Source organism: Cricetulus griseus, chromosome 7 (assembly GCF_003668045.3).
Source record: "Cricetulus griseus strain 17A/GY chromosome 7, alternate assembly CriGri-PICRH-1.0, whole genome shotgun sequence".
Lineage (NCBI taxonomy): Eukaryota > Metazoa > Chordata > Mammalia > Rodentia > Cricetidae > Cricetulus > Cricetulus griseus.
Window position 1 is genome coordinate 113,876,238 of NC_048600.1, and position 22,820 is coordinate 113,899,057.

General features: G+C 45.5%; 1 protein-coding gene across 1 annotated transcript in view; it reads right to left on the reverse strand.

The window, feature by feature from the left end:
• Positions 1-14,786, reverse strand: part of LOC100750571 (signal transducer and activator of transcription 5B) — a 72,812-nt gene extending 58,026 nt beyond the window's left edge. Inside the window, exon 1 of the mRNA XM_027428133.2 lies at positions 14,655-14,786. The gene's annotated coding sequence lies outside the window, so the exon portion shown is untranslated. The remainder of the gene's footprint in view (positions 1-14,654) is intronic.
• Between the last annotated feature and the right edge of the window lie 8,034 nt (positions 14,787-22,820).

Sequence of the window (22,820 nt, forward strand, 5' to 3'; positions counted from 1 at the left end):
GGATAGGCTCCAAAGCCACACAGAAAAACCCTGTCTCGGAAAAAAAAAATAAAACAAAACAAAAAACCAAAAAAACAAACAAAAAAAAGTTTAATGAAATCTAAACAGTTTAATCACTTCTGGTAAAAATTTTACATCTCAATTGAGATGTTGTATAAGGGTGAAATACACAATAATTTCTGAACTAAGTACAAAAAATGGAATGTGAAATATCTCACAATAATTTTCATATTGATTACAAGTTTGTGTGTGTTTTGATTGTTTTGAGACAAGGTCTCATTCTGTTGTCCTTGTTGGCTTCAAATGGGCAGTGATCCCTCTGCTTCAGCTTCCTGAGAGCCAGGATTACAGGTGGGCACTGCCACGACTAGCTTAAAACTCACCGTGCTGATTTTGTTGTCTTCCTGTTTACAATGATGACTACTAAGCAATTTACTTTTGCTACATATTTGATCATATTATCCAATTTATAGCAGACATTGCTGGTTTAGAACACAAATACTTTATGTTCTTACACACTTTGTGTTTGTAGTTTTCTAGTTCATAGAAACCTCACCCATAATATTAACACTGCATTCTGTGTTTCACTCGGAAGAAAACCTTCAGAGCAGTTCTGGAGACGTTTTCCTGTATTTACTAAAATGTTAGAATGAAATTACAGTGTTTGAGTTCAAAGTGCAGGCACTATTTTTAAAAATGACTCTTCTGTTACATAGCCCCTGCAGAAATAAGTTTAAAGATCTAGCAAAACTAAAAAACAAAACAAAAAAAATCAAACCACTTTTTTGAGATAGAAGCTTGCTATGTAGCCCAGGCTAGTCTCAAAAATAATAATAAATATATATATATATATATATATATATATATAAAATATGCACATATATGCATTAGTCATTATCACTAAGAAAAAAAGTACTAGTGCCCTCTCATTTCTCATATAGTAATTGAGAAAATAGAATAAAATGTTTTAATATTATTTTATTTCTAATTATGGGGGCGCTGCATGAGTCCTGCTGCCTGCTGAGACCAGAGGCATCAGAACACCCTGGAGTTGGAGTTACAGGCAGTTGTGAGCCACCTGACATGGCTGCTGGGAACTGAACTCAGTCCATGCTGCCCATCGCTGATCTTTCCAGCTCCTCAGAAACAATGAAAATTTTCTGCACTGTGGGCACGAGTGCTGGTATATGAGCGTGTATGGGCACATGCATGCTATGGGCGTGTGTGCCAGTCAAAGGACAGCATCAGGAGTCTGCCCCTCCTTCCACCTTCACGTGGGATGGAACTCAGGGTTCCAGGGTTCTGTGCCAATCACCAGCCCCCCTAAATATTTTTTAATGCAAATATGATCTTTTTTTTTTTTTCCGAGACAGGGTTTCTCTGTGTAGCTTTGGAGCCTATCCTGGCACTGGCTCTGGAGACCAGGCAAGTTTTATGATCTTTTGTAGGGATTTTTTTTTTTTTATACTTCTGTCTTCACAACCAGGCTGGGAGAATTAAACTACACTATATAATATTTTAACATTTTACACAAAGTTAAATGCCAAAACACAAAACTGTAAAAAAAACAAAACAAAACAAAACATAATGTATAAAATAAAAAGAGCACTGGGAATAGTTTCATTAGATGGTAGATACAAAAAGGAAAACTGCAAAGAAGGAAGAAAACGGGCAATGGACTATGGAAAGTGAGGTCCAGCCTTGCCAGAGACCAAAGCAAGGCAGACAAGTACTTAAGTCTGGCAGAGCCACAGAGGCATCGGTGCTCAGGAATGGAAATGGAGACACCTCGGCCTGTACCAGTTAATGGACTGGGCTAGCTTTTGGAGACGTTTGTCACTGTTTATGCAAACGACTCAGCAGCTCCATTCTAGAACTTTCCGTAAAGAAAGTAGTCCAATGGAGGTGGGAAAAAAAAATCCACTTAAGCTAAGTTTCCACCACAACACTCATCAAATTAAAAAAAACTGGAAGCAACCTAACCATCTATTAATTATTATTTATTGTGTCATTCATTAGTGAGTTAAATATTAACATGATAGAGACACACAACAGAATGCAAACCTTTAAAATTCAGAACACTGATATTTGTAGGTTTCTCCAGGGGCTCAAGTCCCCAAGTAAAACCAAATTGGATGTTTGTTTTAAACACACATTTGGGTCCTGTCACTGCATCTTATATTCCCTTAGCTCTGTTAGCTGCTCCTGTTAGACCCTGAGTCTACAAACTCCTTAGTCTGCAGGTTAAATTTTTCTGTATATTTCACTGGAACAGACAACTAATAGTTTCATTAGAATCTTGAAGACCCCTCCCTGGTTCTCAAACAGTTGAAATATTTGGGTTATTTAGTTTAATGGGTAAACTCGTCTACCTTGATCTTGAAAAACAAATGTGATTACACAGCCCATTCATTCACTGGTCACAAACATTAACTTGGTTCCAACTAAGTCGTACTTTGCCTGATGACACAATTAACAAAAACTTTAGAGATAAATAACTGACTTTATAAACATTGTAAACATATGTCCCCTCAAAAGGTCCATAGCAAGTAAGAGACAAAGAGTAGACTAAGGAGTTCATTAACTTCCCAAATTAAGCTTTGTTTTTTGGAAATTGTGTATATGTGTTATTTTATTTTATGTGTATGAGTGTTTTGCTTGCATGCAATGTCTGCACACTAAGTGCATGCAATTCCCACAGGGGCCAGAAGGGGGCAACAGATCCCTTGGAACTGGGGTTATAGATCAGTTTGTGAGCTGCCATGTGGGTGCTGAGAATCAAAGCTGGGACCTTTGGAAGAGCAGCCAGTGCTCCTAACCACTGGGTCAGCTCTTCAGTGCCATCTCCCTCCCCATCCCCACCTAGTCCTCTTTTTGTGACAGGGTTTCACTATGTAGCCTTAATTGGCCTGGAGCTCGCTAAGTAGACCAGGCCTCACTGGACTTGACTTGGACTCACACAGATCCTCCTGCCTCTGTCTCTGGTGTGCACCACTATGCCTTGCCTCCAAATGATGGTTTTTGTGTCTTGAATCTTAGGTATACTTGAGCTCCTTTTTTGGAGATTAAAAGTACAAATTTGGGAAAAGACTTGTCATTTCAGTTTAAAAAGTCAAATAAATACTAGATCTCAATCAAGTTGTTAGACCTAGATGAAGAAATCAGCAAATCTGTTTGTTTTTTGAGACAGGGTTTCTCTGTGTAGCTTTGGAGCCTATACTGGCACTCGCTCTGGAGACCAGGCTGACCTCAAACTCACAGAGATCCGCCTGTCTCTGCCACCCGAGTGCTGGGATTAAAGGCGTGCACCACAAATGCCTGGCAAAAATACAATTTTTATTTAAATGAGATGAGTAAATTTTTGGAGGCAGATTAGGTAAGAGGTAATAAAAACAAACAGTCCCCCAAGTCAGTAACAGTACTTTTTAAAAAAATATTTATTTACTATATACACAGTATTTTGCCTGCATATATGCCTGTAGGCTAGAAGAGGGCACCAGATCCCATTACTGATGATTGTGAGCAACCATGTGGTTGCTGGGAATTGAACACAGGACCTCTGGAAAAGCAGAGGACCTCTGAGTCATCTCTCCAGCCCTTACTTTTGTTTTGCTTGTTTTCTTTTCATGAACAAGAGGCAGAAGCAGATGAATCTTTGATTTGGAGGCCAGTCTGGTCTACACAACAAACTTCAGGCCAACCAGGACTACATAGTGAGATCCCATCTCAAAAAAAAAAAAAAAAAAAAAAAAAAAAAAGAAAGGAAAAGAAAAGAAAAGAAAAGAAGAAAAAGAAAAAAAAGGCAATCTGAGTCTTCACACATAAAAATACTTGTTTTCATGAATTTTAATTATCTGGATTTTGATTTGAAAAGCACTAAAAGAAATGAATGCGATTTTTTTCCTTATTGCCCAAATTGGGTTAAAATAAGATTCTAGCATAGCAAATTTCATTACAATAAATTATAAAGCATAACCGAAGAGAAGGCAGTCTCCTAGCTACTTAAATGAAATAAATAGATCTGTTAGGCTCAAAGGTATTTTCATACAGTTGTCACTGTATTCGTTCCATGGTGATAAGCCTGGAACACTTGTGCTCCGGAATCCTTTAGCAACATCACCTTGTGAATTATTTTTAGTCTATTCTGTAGTTCTTCAAAATGCTAAAAAAAAAAAAAAAAATGTTTTCATCCACAAAGTCACAAAGAAAACAATGTGGGTTTAATTAAGGGAAAACACATGCCTCGGGTATTGGCAACGACAATTAGCCACCAGAGGCTCTTCTTGAAGAGGTGTCCCTTAACAGACATTCCCAAGGGAGGACAATAAACAGAGACGCCATTAGGCCTGACTGATGGAATGGGAAGAATATGGAGGGTTGGCAGCTCTCCCAGGTGTCATTGGGACAGGGAGAGTGGTCAGAAGGCACATGCAAGTATCACACAAGACAGGGTTCCTTAAAAGTTGATAAATACAATACACTCTTCAGCACTAAATGAATGGTAGGTTGGCAGGATGAACGCACGGATAAAACAATACCATTTGTTATGTTTACAAAACAGTATGATTCATCAGTTTCTACCTAAAAACACGGGTCGTCATTTCACCAAGAATAGCAAAAAACTCTGAACTTGGGTTCATGTTCTTGTAATTCTGAAAATATAGAATACAATGAAGATGATTTAAGTAGAGCCCAACAACAACAAGGTGCACAGCAGCGGCCGGCGCACCGTTAGCAGAAGTGCCAGTACTCGGTTTTCTGCTCCTTCAAACTGAAAACAAAAACAAGTTTTATATTCTAAGATGAGTCAACATAGAAAAGCCATTTTTAAAAACCACCAACAGGAAAACACTGTTTGCTATGATCTGTCTGTTGCCGAGGGATGGAAGAAACTGGAAAATGCCCTGAAGCTCAAAGCTCTGAAATCCTACCCCTCGAAGTCACTTTCAGGACCCTTTTGTGGCTGTTTTCTAAGTAAAACTGTATGTATAAAATTGTTGTATAGTTTGAGTTTTTTCACTTAATGCATTATGAAATTTATGTAATCATTAAATATCCTTTTATGACATGGTTTGAAATAGCCAAGCGACATTACATTGTGTAAATGGAGATTTGAGAGACAATTTAGGCTACTAACTCTCTGACACAAAACACTAACAGGCTGGGCGTTGGTGGCCACGCCTTTAACCCCAGCACTCGGGAGGCAGAGGCAGGCGGATCTCTGTGAATTCAAGGCCAGCCTGGTCTACAGAGTGAGCTCCAGGACAGCATCTAAAGCTACAGAGAAACCATGTCTCAAAAAACCAAACCAAAACAAAACAAAACAAAAAACCCACATACAAACAAACAAAAACAAAACAAAACACCAAGGGTGCTAGGCCCCCTCACTCCCAAACACTGTTTGTATTTTTGCAGTAATACTAGTCCTTGTAAATCTAACTAGAAAAAGTTTATTTTTTAATTAGTTTATTTATTTTACAGCCTGACTGCAGTTTCCCTCCCCACCCTCCTCCCCTCCCCTCTGCCCCCACCGCCATCCATGGCTATGTTTTTATTTGGCCATGTTTTTCTTTTGTCCCACTTCCTCTTTAGGGTCCATCTTTTCCTTATTGTTTATATAAATGATACAGACATCATAAATATTAATCTATAACCCTATAATGTAGGTATCATTTTTTCTTATGTTGTCATTTTGACTTCTGACACTTGGAGTATAAATGTTTTGTTTTGTTTTACTATTTGTCTTTATATATTTTTTCCTTTTACAAATTATTTCATAAAGTCTACATTTGTCTTTCTCAAATGTCATTCATTTTCACAACTTTTCTAGCTTACTCTCACTGCAGACCTACAGTGCATCTCAGATCTGGGAAATACAGATGCAGACTGGTTGCTGGGAGTATAGTCCATGGATTTGAAATGCCTGCCTCATATGCATGAAACCATGGGGTCAATTATCAGCACCACACACAAAGGATTAAAATATGAATTAGGACTTAAAACCATAAGTGGCACATTGTTGGGGCAAAACCCCAAGTCCTGTGGTGGTAGGCTATCTTACTCACGTGCCCATCCCTTTAACACCACGTGCTCTGCTCTGGTATTACAAAACCAGAGGGTCACACTTCATCGCCAGCTCAGCTTGTGAATTACAGCCATGTCATTCAGGAAGCCAAATATTTTCTATTTTGTCTTGATGTCTTCAACAGTTAGAAGGAGGGGCAACTGACATGAGCTACAACATAATGATTATTAGTACCCGGTACTCAAACTCATTGCAAGATCAACTCATCTTGACAATACAAGCACATTCAGATTCTCCAAATACATTAGTTACAGACTAAAACCAAAGGGGACATTTACATCATATGCCTATATGGAAAGCCTCCATGTTGCCTGATTTTCACTGTAAACAGGATCCTAAAACACTAACTGACAGGGGCAAACTGCTTCATTCTGTTAAAACTGTATATTCTGGACACTTTCTAGTTTGCTACATTTCCCAATCCTAAAACCTGACCTGGGCCTGAGAATATAGCTCAGTGGTAGTGTACCTAGTTTGTCTAACATACACTAATCTCTAGACTCAATTTCTAGCAACACACTCAAATATATTAAACAAAACCAAAATATATAATTGGCTTGGATTCTAAGTGTAGTAGCTTACTTAGAGGGCTGAGCCTCCTACAAGCTGGAGGCTAGCCTAGGCTACATTGAGAGTATGAGGTCAGCCTGGACTACATAGTGAGAACCTCCCTCAAAAAACAAAACAAAAACAACCAAATAAACAGAAACATTATTTCTGAGAGAACATTTTTGCCTATTTAAAACTGTAGCTCTCCTGCATATATTTTAGGACTGATAAAAGTCCAATGTTTAGTAATGTAACAGATTAAGTGTCCTGAGAGTCCCTTCTGTTGCAAACACATTGTTGTACTCCAGTAAATTATATGAGTGTAGTTTATTTAAGACATTTGGCCCAGGTTGGGATTTTAAAATCCTACACTTCCCCAAACCATGCTCTACCATCTACAGGCTTTGCATTTCAGACAACATGAAGGAGTTTTAGCAGCCTTTCTAATTTATTCTCACTTAAATGTTGGAAAACCCCACTGAAGGCTTTACAAACATATCAGACACGGGGGGGAAAAACACACAAAGAGAACAGCTTGAGCTGTAGGCTCTCACTGCACAGGACATAAGGAAATTCTGACTTACAGACATCTCACATTAAGGTTTTTCCACTGACAATGTAACTTTTGTCAACATTCAAAGAAAATTCAGCCCCGGTCAAAGGTGACAGTGACAATCACAGGTGCTGACATCCTCTGTTTGTTTGAAGAGGGGCAGACTCTGCCTAGGGTGTTCAGATTTCCTCCACTGTGACTTCAATTCCTAATTTATGTCACATTATTCCAGGGCTGTGGATTCAGTCTCTAAGATTTAATTTCACACACAACTCCCATCTTGGGAATTTCTAATGGCCTTTGTTTTGGTCTAAATATACATTAATTCCTTGAGCTCCCTCAAAAGATGTCCCAAAAAGCTGGAGAGACGGCTCAGCAATTGAGAGCACGTATGCTCTTGCAGAGGTCCAGGGCTCCACCTGGTTCAGTCCCCAGCACCCACACCAGGTAGCTCACACCTCCTCCAGCCTCAGGGGATCCAATGCCTCTGGCCTTGGTACCTGCCCTCACCTTCGAATCTTTACACACAGACACATATATACATACTTTAAAAAAAAGTTACCCCATATAAGTAACACTTTTAAATTGCTGTATTTCAGAGATTGTAATTGAAAGCTCTAAAACCCCTTTCAAGAATAGAAGCTTAAGTCCCTTCGATATAAAACTGTAAATAAAATGAGCCAGACACTCTGTTCTCTGTCAGGAGGCATATCTTACATAAACCACAGCTACTACATAGCACAAATCATCCTTCTATCTGTATGCAGAGGCCGAGGGGCAGCTTAGAACTCTTCTCCTATGGAAAAATAAAGAGACACAGGTTTACGGAAACCACCTGTGTCATCCCAAAGCTGCAGGTGTCTGCCGTCCCTGAGCGCAGTGGTGAAGGACGGGTCAGGGCTAAGCCCGAGTCCTGCGGTTACTAGCAGTGTGACCTTGGATGGGTTACTTAACTTCTCTGTGGTCATTTCTTCATTTTTATCTGGAGATAATATCCATTCCTCTGAGGACCATCAAAGACAAAGCAACAGGGAGCTGGGGGATGACTCAGTGTGTAAAGCACTTGCCACACATGCACGAGGCCCTGAGTTCCATCCCTAGAACCTGCATAAGAGAGGTGGGCACCGTGGTGAACATCTGTAACCCCAGCCCTGGGAAGGTACAGAAGGGATGACCCACCCCCTGGGGACCATTGGCCAGACATCCAAACCCCGTGAGTAAGCCCCAGGTCCCAGTGAGAAGCCCTGTCTCAAAAGCTAACAACTGAAATTCACCATACACACACACACACACACACACACACACACTTGTAACAGTGTCTGTCTGACACAGTGAACATGAGCAGTAAGCATTATTCTCATAATCTTTCTATGAATTTAAAGGCATTGGAACATTTTATTCAGCTCTGAATTTGGACATAAGTTGAAGCACTTTTTTTTGGGGGGGGGGTGTTTCGAGACAAGGTTTCTCTGTATTGTTTTGGAACCTGTCCTGGAACTCTGCTCTGTAGACCAGGCTGGCCTTGAACTCACAGATCCACCTGCCTCTGTCTCCCGAGTGCTGGGATTAAAGGCGTTCAACACCAATGCCCAGCTAAACAATAATTTTTAATACAAATCACACATGTGGCTATGACTGGCAACCTTGGCCTGGTTCACCAAACGCAAAGAAATCCCCTGTCAGGGAAAAACAAGCAATATCAAAAAAACCCTGAGGTTTGTCCTACTATCCATACTGAGTAAAGCCAAACTCCTATCCACTAGCCCAATGGGCATTGAAAATATTAGTCACCAAATTAATCCCAACAAATAACAATAATTGATTGGCTCATTGATGTATTTCCCCTTGTCTTCCCCAACCTTTCTATAACCAGTCAGAAAGGAAAGTTTTCATATTTTCTGAGAATCTCATTACTGCTTTCAAACCATGCTCTCTATCTTAGTATAATTTTTAAAATGAGTCAGTACAAGTACTTAAAAAAAAAACTAGCAGTACATAGAATATGCAGCTATTTCTCTTCATAATAGAAATGTGCAAAGAATTTTTAAAGGGCTCTTCAGAGTGCCAGAGGCAACGGGAGTATTAATGGAGAGTGAAGTGGTAGTAGGTTTAGCAAGAGCATGGATGGGAAGAGACAACCGGTCCCTCAACCAGTCCCTGCATTTTTCATCTTCATGGCACAATACAAGAGGAAATGGGAGTAATTACTGTAATTAAACCCAAAGAAGAAAATACCCTGTGAGACAAATTTAAACCTGTTCTTCCCCGGACACTGGTATGGAGGGAGAGAACAGGAGGTGAAGGCTTAACTCAACTCTGTTTGCAAATTTCACTATGCATAACTTTGCTTCATGCCAAGGTGCTTATTTCTTTTGGAGCTGTAATCCAAAAGAAAATACAGAAGAGAGAAACTGCCTTGAAACCACAAACACACCAGCAGCCGAGTCAGTACAGAGTCTATTTAGTCATTACGCTATTTAGAAGAAAGTTAGAGAAGAGACTGGGAAACAGAAACAATACCGCATGGGTCCTTCTCCCCAAGGCTCCAGAGCTCTACAGAGCTCATCAGCATTTACATTCACAGTGACTTGTAGAAAAACCACTGGGGGTCTGGGGATGCAGTGTAATGGGTAGCACTGTGTCAAACCAGGTCTGGTGGTACCAGCTTGTTATCCTAGCACTCTGGAGATGAACAGAGGTTCAGAAGTTCAAAGCCATCCTGAGCTACTTAACAGAGTTCAAGGCCAGGCTAGGCTACACAAGGCCCTAGAGCAGAGGCTCTCAACCTTCCTAATGCTGAGACCCTTTAATACAGTTTACGGTTGTGGTGACCCCAACCACAAACTTATTTCATTGCTACTTCATAACTGAGATTTTTCTGCTGTTATGAATTGTAGTGTAAATATCTGATATGTAACCCCTGTGAAAGGATTGGTTGCCCCCAGGGGGGTCTCAACTCACAGGCTGAGAACTGACCTAGAGGGTGGGACAAGGGGGCAACCATCCTAGAGGACCAACCAGGAGCTTTCAGGCTGAGGTGATTCCTCGAGAGATCTACTACTAGGCTGGCATTTCCCTTGGTTCCTATTTCACCCTCAGCAATACTGTGCATCAGGAAAGCTGCTATGGTTGCTACCCCAGGGTCTATAGCTTCTGCACTGGGCCAGTTAGTTCCTCCTTAGCCATCAACATCACTCTGACTGCTGTAACTCCCAGGCACCTGGGAGGGAAGAGCTGGCAACAGCCCCATTTCTCCACTAACTGTGCCTCTGTTGTTGTGGCTGCCTTAAGGCTCCTTCCAAAAGTGCTCCGCCTTGAAGAGAGATGGGAAAAGATTCAAGAATGCCTTGTGTTCCCAAATGAGTCTTGGACTGAGCTCAGCGATGCTGCTCCACAAAGCAGGACAATGAGTCAAAGACAAAGCACATGACATCTGATGCTGGCCTCTGTGCGTTTAAAGTAAAATCGTGACCTGACGAGAAGGTTAACATGTGGACCTAATTTTGAAAATATAAACAGGAAGCACCCTCACCCCATTATTACCATTTAAAAGTGGGAAAAAGGAAAGTAAACCTCAAAACTACCTTCCAAGGAAGTCATGGGTGTGACAAACTAACAAAAGTCATAAAATGCTGTGTAAGACGCTGCAACCACCAAAGTGAGGGTCTCATAATGTCAACTGAAGATCTGGTAACTGCAGTGTTCCCTTCTCCAGATGAGAAAAAAAAAAGGATAGATTTCGATACACCAAGTTATCCCCAACGTGTCTTGGTTTTTGTTGTTGTTGTTGTTATTGTTTGTTTGTTTTAAGTATTAAAGGGTTATCCTTAATAAAGTATCAATTGTCAATATTTTATTTCAAACAAAGCCATTATAGTTGGGAACAAATTAATTTTTTAAAAAATTTCACCATGATGTTTACAATTTAAATGTACAAAAAAAAATCTGCCTAATCAATGGAAACTAGATTGTTAAATCTGACTTTCTTATTCCCAGAAATAAGCACAGAACTGTTGAATTTACACCACTCTAGAGGAAAAAGCCTCTTCTGGTTTTAGAACAGTTTTATTCACAAAATTAAAAAAAAAAAAATGGAGGTAGACCTGTTGACTCATGTCTCTAATCCCAGTACTTGGGAGGCTGAGACAGAAGAATGCCACAAATTCAAGGTCAGATAGTACTACAGAGTAAGACCTTGTCGCAAATTAAAAAAAAAAAAAAAAAAAAAAAAGATTCAAAGACCTATTTCTTTACATGTGATAGGTTCGGGAACAGCTGTTTGAGGCTGTTGGCACTGGGGATTGGATACAGAGCCACACACACACACTGAACTACCCTCCGCCCATTCTTTCTCCTTACATTGAGACAAGCTAGCCTCAAACCCTGAACCCTCCTGCCTCAGCTTTCCTAGCAACCGGAATTATAAGCATGCACCACCATGCCCTGCTTTAGGGCAAAAACCAAAACCCAAAACCAGAGAAGGTGAGTGGAGGAGGAGGAGGGGGAGAAGAGACGGAGGCAGAAGTTCTTGAGTCAAAGGACTTTGAAATCTTATTACACAGCGCGAGAATATTCTTCAGAAGAACTCAGTAACTGGAGGTAACTTGGAATTATCCTTAGGTGGTTAAAGAAAAATTCTCAAATGCTCAAACAACAACAAAACAACTGGGAGGAGGGTGTTTTGTGTTCAGGGCGCACGCTTCCTTTTAGGAATTCTATGGTAATTTACACTCCAAAAGAAAGGCATGATGTCACTAACATCAGAGTCTGCACATCCAAGGGAGGGAGCGAGGAAGCGTGGCTTTGCAGATACACGCACACCTTGTAGGGCGCTAGGGAACTGAGGCTTCCATTGAGCCCACTTCCAACTAATATCAGGCTTAAAAACGTTATTTACCTTTTTTAAAAATCACCTTCCTTTTGCTATAAGGCCACATGCATCACCTGTCTACATAATAACAAGCCAAAGGAACCGCAGCCAGCAGATTTGTCTGTATAAACATGATACAGACACAGACTAACTTTAACAGCATTGGGAAGAAAAAAAAGTAAACATGTACCAAAAAGCAGTAAGCGATCCTTTCGATCTTGATGTGGTCTTTGTGTATGAGAAGGAGAAGGAAGAAGAGAAATCAGTTGAGACTAAGAAAATGGAGGTGAGATGAGAAGTCAGAGCCAATAGGAAGTGTTGGCCAAAACATTTATGTTGTAATACTTCAAGCATTGATAGCACCTTCCCTCCTCCTCCGCCACCTATATGTATTATGAAGCACACACTTAACAATCACATCCATCTTAAACTCAGCGTAACACGTATGAACGGCTTCTTGGCAGAAACAAGAAAACAGGGAAGGTAAGAATTAGGGAGAAGGTGACATCACAGGGTCTATGGCAAAGATTTGTGGAGAAATTTAGCTCTGAATTATGCAATCACCAGACTGCTAGTGACAGAAATCAACTCTTGTTTTTGTTTTCTTTCTGGTGGGGGGGTGGAGAAGAGATGGGGAGACCTTTCCATTCCTTTGCTGCATTTCAACTTGGTGCTTTGAACTTACCATCCTCCAAAACCTACAGAAAACAGGCCACCCTCCAGTGACACTTGGCCAGAGGTATGGTGATGCTTTAACTGGATGGACAGATGTCACCAAAGGCTTCGTGGTGAATTTTTTCCTTAAAACCACCAGCCTCTTTCCCATTTAGCACTGTCAATTAAGAATTTGTATTCTTTCACAAGGATGAAAGTTGCTACCGAGCAAACACATAAACAAACATAAGCCGAGGCCAATCAACAGAATTCCCCAACTGAAAAGGTTCAAAACCAATTCAGTGTTTATAAATGAAAGTCGAGAAACAGGAAATAAATAACACACAAATGAAACACATCTTATAGACAGTGAACGACAAACAACAAAAACAAATCAACAATAGCAGAATGCTGAGGTAAGAGGCAAAGTCCCATATCCTAACTGAATGGTAGCACAATAATGTAGACTCAACAGCTGAAAGGTTATTATGGCCCAGGCAGCTATCCAACAGATTTGGAAACCCAAGATATAAGCAGATGTTAAATGCCATTACTACAAGGCTGCACAAAGCCAACAGCCCAGTGACACACAAGCCCTCTCAAGGGATACTGTCTGAGGATACACTAACGGACAGCCTATAGAATCCTACTTAGGCAAAGATTCACTTCACTGCACGGGATGGGTCCTTGAGGATAAGTGTGAGTTCCTAAACTACTAAACAGTGACCTGAGCTGGCAACTAATTCCACCTCTCTGGGCCTCAGTTTCCTTGTTTTGTTTTGTTTTTCTTCAAAAAAAGAATGTAGTGTAATCCTGGGGGGTGGAGGCTTCCCAAATCTAAGATTCTACAAGCAGTTTGCCACTATTTATGTAATGCAAATTACGACCCACAGCAAGACAAGCACGAAAAATGGGCACAGATCCTTGAGAAAGAGAATAACCGGTATCTCTTTTTTGTCTGTAAAATCCTTGTGGCTTTCATTAATACCAGCGTCCTAAGCTCTGGCGCTTGGTTTTCATTCGCCTCTTCCCATCACTGCTGGCTACAAGTGTTTGCAAACGGCCCTGCACAAGTTTTTTGATCACCCTGACCATCTTGCCAGATTCCTTTAGCCTCAGACCAGCTTTTGTGATAAGTCAGCTCTCCTTCCGACTCCCCATATCTACCCCCGACACCAGGAGCACTTTTTTTTTTTCACTCTTCAACCCTGGCTTGGGGGTGGGGGGGGACAAGAGAGAGAGAGAGACAGAGACACAGAGACACAGAGATAGAGAGACAGATAGACAGAGAGAGAGAGAGAGAGAGAGAGAGAGAGAGAGAGAGAGAGAGAGAGAGAGAGAAACAGCCCGCATCCCACCACCACACGTACAAGCCCAGGCCTGGCAGGTCCTGACGTGGGATCCCGCAGCCCAGAGCCTTATCAAAATGTTCGTATTTGTTGTCTTGACTCCTTATAAGGCGCTATTTCTTGAAGCTTTGCTAATACCCCCCACCCCAGTGGGCACCTCCGGCTCATCTCTCTCCCCAGAGTCTCCGGCACCCCACTTTGGGGGGGGGCGATAATAATAAGAGGAAAAACTGGGAGAGAGCAGAGACTCGTCAGAATTGCAACAGGAAGGTGTGAGGCAGCCGACAGCAGTCCCCCTCGCTCCCAGGGGATCGGCTCTGGGGGCGTCCCTCACACACCCATCATGACACGCACGCGCCGACACTTTCCACGGCCTCGACGGCGCCCCCGCCGCGGCCTCCGCGTGCCCCCCTCGCGCCCCCCCGCCAGCGCCCTGGGCCCCTCCGCAGCCGCCCGGCGCGCGGCCCCCGCGGCCTCCCCACGGCCCCGGAGCGATGGCGGCAGCGCGGCCCTGCCCAGCTTCCAGGCAGGGAGAGCACGGGGGCCCCGCCCGGGCTCCCCGGCCCGCGGCCCCACGCCGGGGGCAGCGCCTACCTCGTTCTGCCCCACCGGAGCCAGCGGTTCCTGCGGCCCCACACGCTCTCTCGCGTCCGCTCGCTCCCTCCCCGTGCAGGACCTCCGCGCGTCGTCGCCGGCGCTCGGTCCCCGCCCGGGGTGACGGCTTGGGCCGCCGACTCTCCTCCCGCCGGGGCCCACGGGGGCGCGCGCGCCGCTCTCGCGCCCAGGCTCCGGGGACGCGCGCCCGCCCGTAGCCCCGAGCGCGCCCTGCTTCCTGGTTCCTCCCAGCGCGTGCTCCCCAGCCCCGAGGTCCTTTCGCGCCCCCTGCGCGGCCGCCCTGCGGGGCCCCGGAGCCCTCTGCGCGCAGCGGGGCGCTGTGGCGCTCCTGCCCGGGCCTGAGCCGCGCGTTCCCGCTGCTCGCCGAGCCCGCGCCCGGGCGCCCGGCACTTGCTGCTTTGTTTGGGTGGGGGCGACCACCTCTCAAGGGAGCGGGCCGCTGTGATCGTGGCCATTGGACCCCTCCCCTCCGCGACCCGCCCACCTCCCTCCCGCCGGGAACCAGGCCCGCGTTCCGGGTCCTCTAGCACCCAGGCCGGGGGCAGAAGTCCATGGTAACCCCGATCAATAATTATCCCGGGCTTGTTCCCCGGAGGGCGGCTTAAACCAGGGCCCCCTGTTGCACCACCCCGACGGGCACAAACAGGATCGGGCTGACTGGATCGGTGGACCGCCCCTGGGTGAATCTATGGGTCACAGGGAAGATGCCTTCCTCCCTGGGAATTTTTTGCCAGCTACCACTAGTCAAGGTTACACTAGTGACAGGTTTATCCAGGGCCGTCTGTGTCCACTCCAGGTATAGAGGGTCTCCACGATCTTTTCCCTGATGTTGGGGAGAGGTTGCTGTGTGTGAAAGAAGGCAACCTGAGTCACCCATTCTCCTGCACTCCATCTCTGGAGCTGGCCAGTGGTTTCCCTGGCAACCCTCCAAGGGCCAGCCGGGCCAGCCTGGAAGCTAGGCACATCGGAGGTACAGAAACCCAGCTGCAGGGGCAAAAGTGGGAGGACCCCCTCCCAGCCCCACACGAACACACAGAACACCCGATATCTACAATTTGTTCTGCTCAAATTTTCCCAACAGGCAAGCTCTCCCATGTGCCTCTTCCCAGCAGCCTTCCCTTCACCTTAAGAAAAACACCAGCCACAAAGGTTTTGGGGTCTACAACTGATCACAAAGCCCTTCTGCTCCTGCCCCACAGGATGGGTAACACCTGACAGTGCTCGGCACAAAAACAGGCAGGGAGCTTGGAGCTGGATCAAGAAGTTGGACGGAAGCAATGGCCCTGGGTCCTGGGTCGTCACCTCCCACCTCAACCCCAACCCCAACCCGGCAGCCAACTTATGTTGTGTTAAAACTTAAGGGCACATTTTTCTTTCAAGCTCCCATACCTGCATTCGTGCTGTCCCTTCTTCCAGGAACATACTCCTGGCCTCTCAATACCTACCTTTCTGTGTGAGGCTTGCTCTAGGGCAGTGGTTCTCAACTTTTCCAATGCTGCGACCCTTTTTTACAGTTCCTCATGTTGTGGTGACCCCCAACCATAAAATTATTTTCGTTGCTACTTCATAACTGTAATTTTGCTACTGTTATGAATTGTAATGTAAACAGTTGTCTTTTCTGATGGTCTTAGGTGACCCCTGTGAAAGGGTAGTTCATACCCCAAAGGGTGGTGACCCACAGATTGCTGCTCTAGGGCCTGGAGTCTAGGCAGCATGACTGTTATTCTCCTGTTTCTCACCACATGCCATGCCTTCTCACCACACCTCTTGTATTGAAGAACAATTTCTTGTTAGCATGTGTCTCCTCTAAGGGCAGACACAATATCCTGTTCACCTTTAAATCCCCCCACCCACACCCAGCCCGGTGTAGACATCCAGTAAATATGCTATACCTTGGAAAAGGAAACTACAAGGACTATGTACATATCAAGAGCACAAGGTCCAAAAAGTCATACAGTTGTGAGCATTTTTCTGCCTTGATCTCTATTTTCTCTACATAGTAATATCAGTACTGTCTATTTCATGACATCCTGAGTGAGAATCAAGTGAGCTAGGAGACCTGAGATACTTCAAACACTGTCAAGCACTACATTTCTGTTAACTATCATTGTTATTAAAAAGAGCTAAGATTTAAAACCCCTTTCCTAAGACTGCACGAGGTCCAGGACTCAACTCAGCTACCACTCTATTCATGAAAACCATGGCACATCTCTGACTGCTCGCTAGGTAGCCAGGTAGTCCTGTGTTTGGAGACACGAAGGATGGAATGTTCTGTGGCTACCTCAGCAAAACAGAAGGCTGTCATTCCAGGACAGCAAGAAAAGTCCAACAGCTTCCTCCCCGCTTGACAATTCAGATGAGCTTGGAGACCTCTTCTTTGGATCATAGGACCACACTTCTCTAAGTTGTGAGGACATCAACCGTAGGACCCAGAAAGTGCTGGAAGGAAATTGAATAGGAAAGTGGGACCCTGGAAGATTCCAGAAAGATACCTGGAGGTGCAGAGATGACCACTGCAGGGAGCTCTCAGTCCACTCCTGCCTGACCAAGAAGCTGCATGGGAGAGCCTCAAGGCCTGTGTCTATCCACCCTTCTGGTTCTCGATGGAGCTTCCTTCCTGCATGCTCGTGGATGACCGTGTGGCTGCCACAGAGAACAGCTCCTTCATTTCACATCCTCCCTTCATAGCTACAGGGAGATCATGAGACTATCTTCTTGAAACGTAATTGAAACCACAACCATGATCCCCTTCAGCCAGAGACCCATGTTTATGTGGCTTCCCTCTAAGGACGTCTCTGGATCCCAGGAATCAGTCTGGCCCCGGGGAACCACCTGCCACACATTAGCCAGGGAAGGGCACTCATGGGAATTTCCCTTCTTTGGTATGGGAAGAAGTCAGAGCAAGCCAGTAGAGCCAGAGAGGTGGCCAGACACTTGACAGACAGGACACCAGAGACCCCCGGAGTTCTAGGGTTGGAGGAAGCTGTCACAGCCAATGCCTTGGAGGGGCTCTGGTGGGATCCAGGATTGCTTCTGCTCAAGAGTAATAGTTAGACCCTCATCCAGCTTTGCCAATTTATCAACCATGTGTCCTTGCTCAAACTGATCAATGTCTGAGAGCCTCAGTATCCCCTCATGTATAAATCATAGTTGGCGGGTGTGTGTGTAAGTGACATGAACACAATCTTTCAGGATACATGCAAGACACTAATGACAATGGGTGTCCCCCCAGAAGGTTCATGAAGAGCAGGGGAAGAGAACCAGTTATTCTCTGTCCTTTTGGACCTTGTGCCTCCTTATTCCTTGAAAAAATAGTAGTTAGATGGATGTTTTTGTTATTAAAGGAAAAGGCAGGGAATGTGCCTGGGTGTGTTGAGACAGCCCTGTAATCCCAGCACTTGAAAAGCAGGGGCTGGAGGATCACTGCAGGGTTAAACACGAGAGAGACAGAGAGAGAGGCAGAGGGAGAGAGAGAGAGAGAGGGAGAGAGAGAGAGAGAGAGAGAGAGAGAGAGAGAGAGAGAGAGAGAAACAGACAGAGACAGACACAGAGAGACAGAGAGAGAGGGGCAGAAAGGCAGGAAGAAAGACAGATGAACAGCTGGGCGTTGGTGGCACACGCCTTTAATCCCAGCACTCGGGAGGCAGAGGCAGGCAGATCTCTGTGAGTTCGAGACCAGCCTGGTCTACAAGAGCTAGTTCCATGACAGCCTCCAAGGCCACAGAGAAACCCTGTCTCAAAAAACCAAAAAAGACAGACGAACATGCTTATGAAACCAGCTAAGCATGTTGCCTGGTTTAAGGAAGGCATGCCATAAAGGCACATTTTCTTTCATTCTCTCAGCTTAGCTCCAGCCAGCTTGCTGGGTCAGTAGGGAGCAGGTTTTTGCTGAGGGGAGAGGAGGAGTAGGGAGGAGATCAGAGTGATGGAGGTACAGATCCAGGCAGGACTCACCACCTGGAGATTCTCAGGCACTCCTATCTGGCACCTGTGTACCTCACCTATCTGGGCACCCTTCCAGGAATAGTTAAGGGGTGGCTCTCTGGAAAGCTCAGGGGCCCCTGTGTCTCCTGGGACAGGGTCACCATGCCCTCTACACCCAGAGTCCTGGGGCAATGGTGCATTAACCAAGGGAGGGTGTGGCTGATGCAGAGGAAACAGTGCCAGCACAGCCAGTATCTTGCTGGCTTGCAGGGCAGGTTAGGAACTCCAAAGTTAGGTCAGCAGCAAGCAAAGATGCTGGTGCTGCTGCTGCTGTTAGTGCTGCTGCCTTTGCCATGGGCTGGAAAGCAGGTCAGTATGATGTGAGCAGGCATAAGCCAGGACTGTAAGACAGAGCCCTTGTGGGGGCTCTGGGTTGGGGAGAGTGATCTGGGATACACCCTAAACTTGGAGCCTCAAGAAGCCCTGAGCTGTTTTAGGAGGCTTCTTATCCAACAAGTATGTATAAAGCCCCTGTTCTGAATAAGCAGTAGGACACAGTCCTTGAAAAAACTGATTAGGGCTAGAAGGTCTCACGATCCACGTAATGTCAAGCTCTATGACTGTGTGTCAACTGGTTGGTTTGCTGGTTTGTTGAGACAGAGTCAACCTAGGTGGTCCTTAAATTTTCTTTGCAGCTGAAGCAATTCTGTCTCAGCCTCCCTGATGCTACCATCCCTGGCCTTGTGACTGAGTCTTAACAGAAATCCTGACAGATGGGTCTTGCTGTCCTCCTTTTGTGAAAAGGGGTGCTCAGCTCAGATTGGTAGAGAGGGTTGCATAAGATCACAGGGCAGAGTCAAGGTTTGTATCAGGCTCGTATGACTCTAAAGATTTTGTGTTTTCTTCTATATCACCAATACTCTGTGAACAGAGTTTCAGCAACAGGCTGAAGGTGGGTGGATGGGGAGAGAAAAGGCTTAGGGTTGAAAAGGGGATCAAGGGGACTAGGGTGGCTGAAGCCCAGGGTGAAGGGAAAGCGGAGCTTGGGCTGAGCTCAGCAGTACCAGGAGGCCTGGGCCCAAAGCCAAAGCAGAGGGCTGGGGCTTGGGCTCAACCTTCTTTTGATGTTATGGTCTCCATTTGCTCCTGGGATGATGGAGCCCTAGTTTGAAGCTTGGAGCACAGGAAGCAGGCAAGGACAATGTGGGTGGGTTGGAGATTTAAGACACCAGGAACAATGAGAAACAGACAGTAAGAAAGCAACCCCCTGGAGTCATAACAAAGGAAAGTGGCAGAGCACTGGGGGGTGGCAGGGAAGGAGCCCTCTCTCACATACCCCCAGAAGACTTGAGGCTGTGTACAGGCTGGTTGAGGCACAAAAGAGTTCTTGTTGGGCTGGAAGGAGGACAAACTAGCTCAGCGGGAAAAGGGGCCTGATAGTCATCAGGCTGAGGACACAAAGTCAGGCCGGTCTGGCTGTTCAGAACCATGGCCAAGCCCACAACTGCCCGTTCCACTCTCTCCCACCATGTTCCTGGCCTATGCCTGCTGCAACCAGGGTGTGCAAAGCACAGGTACCTTCCTGCCCAACTGGCCAGAGAGGAGATGGGCAGGAAGGAGGTACCCAGTATAGTATCTGTGCCCTCTTCTCTGTGTCTAGAGTACCTGATCTGACAACCTCTCCTCTAGGTAGGTAGGCATGGCAGCTGGACAAAGGAAGCAAGATTCCCACTCTCCACTGCACCACCCAGGCTAGTCTCACCCCCTCCTTCCCTTCTCTCTATTCCCAGAAACAAAGGACAGTCACTGTGCCTCAGGCAGGGCAGCCTTGTGTTCTCTTGGTGAGTTCTCTGTAAATTGACTTCTCTGAAGAGTGTTAGAGACCAGGGGACAGAGGTAGAAAGGGGTTCACCTCAATCCTCAGGCCTCTTCCCTTTGTCAGCATTCTCAGAGAAAACACACACACACACACACACACACACACACACACACACACACACACACACACTCCTCAACTCTGGCTTCATGGCCGTTAACAGAACAGCAATTCTACAGAGATGTGGGGTAGGTGCTAAGCACTGGTCTGTGGCCAAGGCTGGGGGCTGAAATGGTTGTAGCCAGTCCAAGCAGAACTCAGATGGTGTGAAGGAGGATGTTTAAGAGCCCCAGGGATGTCTGGTCTTCACTTCCAGCTACAGGACACAAACACTTCCTGGGACACCCTAATGTTCTTGGGAACACTCCTTTGGCTCCCAAACAACAGAAACTCTCCTTGAAGAGAAGGCTGAGCAGAAGAAACAGTGGTGATTTTGTTCCACCTGCCTACCCCGGGTACAGCAAGGCCAAGGGACACCTCTACCTCCATCTATTCTCCCTAACAGGCACTTTGCAGGCCTTTGCAGGCCTTTCAGACTACCCTGGGCTCTGAGCACAAGACGAAAAGGCCACTTAGTATTAGCTTTCCCTTCTCTATAAAGTCAAACCCACCTTCACACAACACATGCTAACACAGGCTCATCCTGTACAAGAGGGCTCTGCTTAGAGTGATGCAGGAGCTACAGTTAATACCAATAGAACCATCAGGCCAACCAGAGGAGACCTCCTCACTTTACAAGTGTGGCCTGGGCTTGGAGGTGGCACACCTAGGCATGGTCACTGAGACCCTATCCAACAAGCTTTTGGTGGTGGTAACGACATACAATACCAGACATATAGTTTCAGATAAGTCTCTTTCATGGATGAATCACTGGCATGATCCCAGCCCTGCCTTCCTTCCAAGGTTGTTGGCAGGATTGGTTGAGCTACCTAGCGTGTTAGCACAAATGTGCCATGATTCAGGTAAAGATGACATGGAGGGGGATTTGTTTCTCTCTCTCTGTGTGTGTGTGTGTGTGTGTGTGTGTGTGTGTGTGTGTGTTTGCATGTGTACATGTGTGTACATGTACGGGTACATGTGTGTACTGATGCACATGTGTGTATGCGAACACACACATGTAGAGGTCAGAGGTCAACCTCAGCTGTCATCCTCAGGAGCTGTCCATCTTGCTTGTTGAGATGGGATCTCTCACTGGGACTTGAGAGAATTGACTATGGTAGGATGGCTAGACAGTAAGCCCTAGGGACCCACCTATCTCCCCATCCCTAGTGATGGGACTACAGATGCACACCACCACATTGAGTTTTCGTGTGTGTGTGTGTGTGTGTATAATCTATTAATCTCTCCTTACTCCACTGAATACTGCAAGCCAGAATTGGGGATAAAGCACAGTCATAGGGAAGAGGCCAGCCTCTACTTCTAGTTCCATCCAGATACCAGGCAGTTTCTGATTTTCCTAATTCCTTTCCCCCAGGCCTCAGTTTTCTCCCCTAGAGCTTGGTCCCCTAAAACCACCAGGGTGCTTTGTGGTGGGAAATAGCAGAGACCAAACCAAGGGACTGAAAGAAAAAAAAATATTGACACTTCTGGGTAGTTGTGTTACTCAGAGTCATAACCACAGTCATCTCTGCCCCCAACCCAACTCAACACTCTTCCCTCCTCGGCTCCCATCATGGGAAAGTTGTAGAGGTGCCCTGTACCCCACTGGCCCACTGACAAAACAACACACAGAAAAAAGTCAGAATCAAGCAGTGAAAGGCACAAACCGAATTGGGAAAATGTCTCAGTGGGTAAAGTCTCTTCCCAAGTAAGCTTGGCAACTCATTATTCCATGATTGTTGTCCCTAACCTCCACACAAGTGCCACAGCATGTGCACGCACAATAATGATAAGAAAGAAGAAAAGAGCTGGGTGGTGGTGGCACACCTTTAATCCCAGCACTCGGGAGGCAGAAATAGATGGATCTCTGTAAGTTTGAGGCCAGCCTGGTCTACAGCGTGAGTTCTGGGACAGCCAGGACTATACAGAGAAACTCTGTCTCAAAAAAAAAAAAACAAAACAAAAGGATGAGGAGGGGGGCAACAGGGGGAAGGGGAGAATGTTTAAAGATAGGATTATGTGGCTCAGAATGACCCAATGAGGAGAGGGCCAGAGAGCATCCAGGGATTGACCTATGGGCCCAGGTGGGGTCTGGGGACATGAGTGGGCTCTGAAGAGTCTTCTACTTGCTTCCAGTTCTGTTTGCTGGCATCCTAGCTTTCTAAGACACAGGCTTAGCCATCTTCCCAGGAAGCCAAGCCCACCCAGCCAGGTGTTTGGTAGGAGCAGCACACTTCTTTGGGTCC